A 5,837-nucleotide genomic window follows, 5' to 3' on the forward strand; every position below is an offset into this window, starting at 1 on the left:
GCCCATTCCGGGGTGCCGGCGCCGGTCCGTTTTTTGCCGCGGCGGCCCATTCCGGGGTGCCGGCACCGGTCCGTTTTTTGCCGCGGCGGCCCATTCCGGGGTGCCGGCTCCGGTCCGTTTTTTGCCGCGGCGGCCCATTCCGGGGTGCCGGGGCCGGTCCGTTTTTTGCCGCGGCGGACCATTCCGGGGTGCCTGCGCCGGTCCGTTTTTTGCCGCGGCGGCCCATTCCGGGGTGCCAGCTCCGGTCCGTTTTTTGCCGCGGCGGCCCATTCCGGGGTGCCGGACCAGGTCCGTTTTTTGCCGCGGCGGCCCATTCTGGAGTGCCGGACCAGGTCCGTTTTTTGCCGCGGCAGCCCATTCCGGGGTGCCGGAATTGGTCCGTTTTTTGCCGCAGCGGCCCATTCCGGGGTGCTGGGGCCGGTCTGTTTTTTGCCGCGGCGGCCCATTCCGGGGTGCCGGACCCGGTCCGTTTTTTGCCGCGGCGGCCCATTCCGGGGTGCCGGCGCCGATCCGTTTTTTGCCGCGGCGGCCAATTCCGGGGTGCCGGACCAGGTCCGTTTTTTGCTGCGGCGGCCCATTCCGGGGTGCCGGAGCCGGTCTGTTTTTTGCCACGGCGGCCCATTCCGGGGTGCCGGGGCCGGTCCGTTTTTTGCCGCGGCGGACCATTCCGGGGTGCTGGCGCCGGTCCGTTTTTTGCCGCGGCGGCCCATTCCGGGGTGCCGGCTCCGGTCCGTTTTTTGCCGCGGCCGCCCATTCCGGGGTGCCGGGGCCGGTCCGTTTTTTGCCGCGGCGGCCCATGCCGGGGTGCCGGCTCCGGTCCGTTTTTTGCCGCGGCGGCCCATTCCGGGGTGCCGGCTTTGGTCCGTTTTTTGCCAAGGCGGCCCATTCCGGGGTGCCAGAGCCGGTCCGTTTTTTACCGCGGCGGCCCATTCCGGGGTGCCGGAGCCGGTCCGTTTTTTGCCGCGGCGGCCCATTCCGGGGTGCCGGCGCCGGTCCGTTTTTTGCCGCGTCGGCCCATTCCAGGGTTCCGGAGCCGGTCCGTTTTTTGCCGCGGCGGCCCATTCCGGGGTGCCGGTGCCGGTCCGTTTTTTGCCGCGGCGGCCCATTCCGGGGTGCCGGACCCGGTCCGTTTTTTGCCACGGCGGCCCATTCCGGGGTGCCGGCTCCGGTCCGTTTTTTGCCGCGGCGGCCCATTCCGGGGTGCCGGAGCCGGTCCGTTTTTTGCCGCGGCGGCCCATTCCGGAGTGCCGGAGCCGGTCCGTTTTTTGCCGCGGCGGCCCATTCCGGGGTGCCGGCGCCGGTACGTTTTTTGCCGCGGCGGCCCATTCCGGGGTGCCGGACCAGGTCCGTTTTTTGCCGCGGCGGCCCATTCCGGGGTGCCCGGGCCGGTCCGTATTTTGCCGCGGCGGCCCATTCCGGGGTGCCGGCGCCGGTCCGTTTTTTGCCGCGGCGGCCCATTCCGGGGTGCCGGAGCCGGTCCGTTTTTTGCTGCGGCGGCCCATTCCGGGGTGCTGGGGCCGGTCCGTTTTTTGCCGCTGCGGCCCATTCTGGGATGCCGGAGCCGGTCCGTTTTTTGCCACGGCGGCCCATTCCGGGGTGCCGGACCAAAACCGTTTTTTGCCGCGGCGGCCCATTCCGGGGTGCCGGCGCCGGTCCGTTTTTTGCCGCGGCGGCCCATTCCGGGGTGCCGGGGCCGGTCCGTTTTTTTCTGCGGCGGCCCATTCCGGGGTGCCAGAGCCGGTCCGTTTTTTGCCGCGGCGGCCCATTCCGGGGTACTGGGGCCGGTCTGTTTTTTGCCGCGGCGGCCCATTCCGGGGTGCCGGCTCAGGTCCGTTTTTTGTCGCGGTGCCCCATTCCGGGGTGCCGGACCAGGTCCGTTTTTTGCCGCGGCGGCCCATTCCGGGGTGCCGGACCCGGTCCGTTTTTTGCCGCGGCAGCCCATTCCGGGGTGCTGGCTCCGGTCAGTTTTTTGCTGCGGCGGCCCATTCCGGGGTGCCGGTGCCGGTCCGTTTTTTGCCGCGGCGGCCCATTCCGGGGTGCCGGCACCGGTCCGTTTTTTGCCGCGGCGGCCCATTCCGGGGTGCCGGCTCCGGTCCGTTTTTTGCCGCGGCGGCCCATTCCGGGGTGCCGGGGCCGGTCCGTTTTTTGCCGCGGCGGCCCATTCCGGGGTGCCTGCGCCGGTCCGTTTTTTGCCGCGGCGGCCCATTCCGGGGTGCCGGACCAGGTCCGTTTTTTGCCGCGGCGGCCCATTCTGGAGTGCCGGACCAGGTCCGTTTTTTGCCGCGGCAGCCCATTCCGGGGTGCCGGAATTGGTCCGTTTTTTGCCGCAGCGGCCCATTCCGGGGTGCTGGGGCCGGTCTGTTTTTTGCCGCGGCGGCCCATTCCGGGGTGCCGGCTCCGGTCCGTTTTTTGCCGCGTCGGCCCATTCCAGGGTTCCGGAGCCGGTCCGTTTTTTGCCGCGGCGGCCCATTCCGGGGTGCCGGTGCCGGTCCGTTTTTTGCCGCGGCGGCCCATTCCGGGGTGCCGGACCCGGTCCGTTTTTTGCCGCGGCGGCCCATTCCGGGGTGCCGGAGCCGGTCCGTTTTTTGCCGCGGCGGCCCATTCCGGGGTGCCGGACCAGGTCCGTTTTTTGCCGCGGCGGCCCATTCCGGGGTGCTCGGGCCGGTCCGTATTTTGCCGCGGCGGCCCATTCCGGGGTGCCGGCGCCGGTCCGTTTTTTGCCGCGGCGGCCCATTCCGGGGTGCCGGAGCCGGTCCGTTTTTTGCTGCGGCGGCCCATTCCGGGGTGCTGGGGCCGGTCCGTTTTTTGCCGCGGCAGCCCATTCTGGGATGCCGGAGCCGGTCCGTTTTTTGCCACGGCGGCCCATTCCGGGGTGCCGGACCAAAACCGTTTTTTGCCGCGGCGGCCCATTCCGGGGTGCCGGACCCGGTCCGTTTTTTGCCGCGGCGGCCCATTCCGGGGTGCCGGGGCCGGTCCGTTTTTTTCTGCGGCGGCCCATTCCGGGGTGCCAGAGCCGGTCCGTTTTTTGCCGCAGCGGCCCATTCCGGGGTACTGGGGCCGGTCTGTTTTTTGCCGCGGCGGCCCATTCCGGGGTGCCGGAGCTGGTCCGTTTTTTGCCGCGGCGGCCAATTCCGGGGTGCCGGACCAGGTCCGTTTTTTGCTGCGGCGGCCCATTCCGGGGTGCCGGAGCCGGTCTGTTTTTTGCCACGGCGGCCCATTCCGGGGTGCCGGGGCCGGTCCGTTTTTTGCCGCGGCGGCCCATTCCGGGGTGCCGGAGCCGGTCCGTTTTTTGCCGCGGCGGCCCATGCCGGGGTGCCGGCTTTGGTCCGTTTTTTGCCACGGCGGCCCATTCCGGGGTGCCTGCGCCGGTCCGTTTTTTGCCGCGGCGGCCCATTCCGGGGTGCCGGAGCCGGTCCGTTTTTTGCCGCGGCGGCCCATTCCGGGGTGCCGGCGCCGATCCGTTTTTTGCCGCGGCGGCCAATTCCGGGGTGCCGGACCAGGTCCGTTTTTTGCTGCGGCGGCCCATTCCGGGGTGCCGGAGCCGGTCTGTTTTTTGCCACGGCGGCCCATTCCGGGGTGCCGGGGCCGGTCCGTTTTTTGCCGCGGCGGACCATTCCGGGGTGCTGGCGCCGGTCCGTTTTTTGCCGCGGCGGCCCATTCCGGGGTGCCGGCTCCGGTCCGTTTTTTGCCGCGGCCGCCCATTCCGGGGTGCCGGGGCCGGTCCGTTTTTTGCCGCGGCGGCCCATGCCGGGGTGCCGGAGCCGGTCCGTTTTTTGCCGCGGCGGCCCATTCCAGGGTGCCGGCTTTGGTCCGTTTTTTGCCACGGCGGCCCATTCCGGGGTGCCAGAGCCGGTCCGTTTTTTACCGCGGCGGCCCATTCCGGGGTGCCGGAGCCGGTCCGTTTTTTGCCGCGGCGGCCCATTCCGGGGTGCCGGCGCCGGTCCGTTTTTTGCCGCGTCGGCCCATTCCAGGGTTCCGGAGCCGGTCCGTTTTTTGCCGCGGCGGCCCATTCCGGGGTGCCGGTGCCGGTCCGTTTTTTGCCGCGGCGGCCCATTCCGGGGTGCCGGACCCGGTCCGTTTTTTGCCGCGGCGGCCCATTCCGGGGTGCCGGGGCCGGTCCGTTTTTTGCCGCGGCGGCCCATTCCGGGGTGCCGGAGCCGGTCCGTTTTTTGCCGCGGCGGCCCATACCGGGGTGCCGGCGCCGGTCCGTTTTTTGCCGCGGCGGCCCATACCGGGGTGCCGGCGCCGGTCCGTTTTTTGCCGCGGCGGCCCATACCGGGGTGCCGGCGCCGGTCCGTTTTTTGCCGCGGCGGCCCATTCCGGGGTGCCGGACCAGGTCCGTTTTTTGCCGCGGCGGCCCATTCCGGGGTGCCCGGGCCGGTCCGTATTTTGCCGCGGCGGCCCATTCCGGGGTGCCGGCGCCGGTCCGTTTTTTGCCGCGGCGGCCCATTCCGGGGTGCCGGAGCCGGTCCGTTTTTTGCTGCGGCGGCCCATTCCGGGGTGCTGGGGCCGGTCCATTTTTTGCCGCGGCGGCCCATTCTGGGATGCCGGAGCCGGTCCGTTTTTTGCCACGGCGGCCCATTCCGGGGTGCCGGACCAAAACCGTTTTTTGCCGCGGCGGCCCATTCCGGGGTGCCGGCGCCGGTCCGTTTTTTGCCGCGGCGGCCCATTCCGGGGTGCCGGGGCCGGTCCGTTTTTTTCTGCGGCGGCCCATTCCGGGGTGCCAGAGCCGGTCCGTTTTTTGCCGCAGCGGCCCATTCCGGGGTACTGGGGCCGGTCTGTTTTTTGCCGCGGCGGCCCATTCCGGGGTGCCGGACCAGGTCCGTTTTTTGCTGCGGCGGCCCATTCCGGGGTGCCGGCGCCGGTCCGTTTTTTGCCACGGCGGCCCATTCCGGGGTGCCGGGGCCGGTCCGTTTTTTGTCGCGGTGCCCCATTCCGGGGTGCCGGAGCCGGTCCGTTTTTTGCCGCGGCGGCCCATTCCGGGGTGCCGGACCCGGTCCGTTTTTTGCCGCGGCGGACCATTCCGGGGTGCCGGAGCCGGTCCATTTTTTGCCGCGGCGGCCCATTCCGGGGTGCCGGCGCCGGTCCGTTTTTTGCTGCGGCGGCCCATTCCGGGGTGCCGGTGCCGGTCCGTTTTTTTCTGCGGCGGCCCATTCCGGGGTGCCGGCTCCGGTCCGTTTTTTGCCACGGCGGCCCATTCCGGGGTGCCGGGGCCGGTCCGTTTTTTGCCGCGGCGGCCCATTCCGGGGTGCCGGCGCCGGTCCGTTTTTTGCCGCGGCCGCCCATTCCGGGGTGCCGGAGCCGGTCCGTTTTTTGCCGCGGCGGCCCATGCCGGGGTGCCGGAGCCGGTCCGTTTTTTGCCGCGGCGGCCCATTCCGGGGTGCCGGCTTTGGTCCGTTTTTTGCCACGGCGGCCCATTCCGGGGTGCCAGAGACGGTCCGTTTTTTGCCGTGGCGGCCCATTCCGGGGTGCCGGAGCCGGTCCGTTTTTTGCCGCGGCGGCCCATTCCGGGGTGCCGGCGCCGGTCCGTTTTTTGCCGCGTCGGCCCATTCCAGGGTTCCGGAGCCGGTCCGTTTTTTGCCGCGGCGGCCCATTCCGGGGTGCCGGTGCCGGTCCGTTTTTTGCCGCGGCGGCCCATTCCGGGGTGCCGGGGCCGGTCCGTTTTTTGCCGCGGCGGCCCATTCCGGGGTGCCGGAGCCGGTCCGTTTTTTGCCGCGGCGGCCCATTCCGGGGTGCCGGACCCGGTCCGTTTTTTGCCGCGGCGGCCCATTCCGGGGTGCCGGACCAGGTCCGTTTTTTGCCGCGGCGGCCCATTCCGGGGTGCCGGGGCCGGTCCG

The sequence above is a fragment of the Phalacrocorax carbo genome, unplaced genomic scaffold (genome assembly GCF_963921805.1).
Source record: "Phalacrocorax carbo unplaced genomic scaffold, bPhaCar2.1 SCAFFOLD_53, whole genome shotgun sequence".
Taxonomy (NCBI): domain Eukaryota; kingdom Metazoa; phylum Chordata; class Aves; order Suliformes; family Phalacrocoracidae; genus Phalacrocorax; species Phalacrocorax carbo.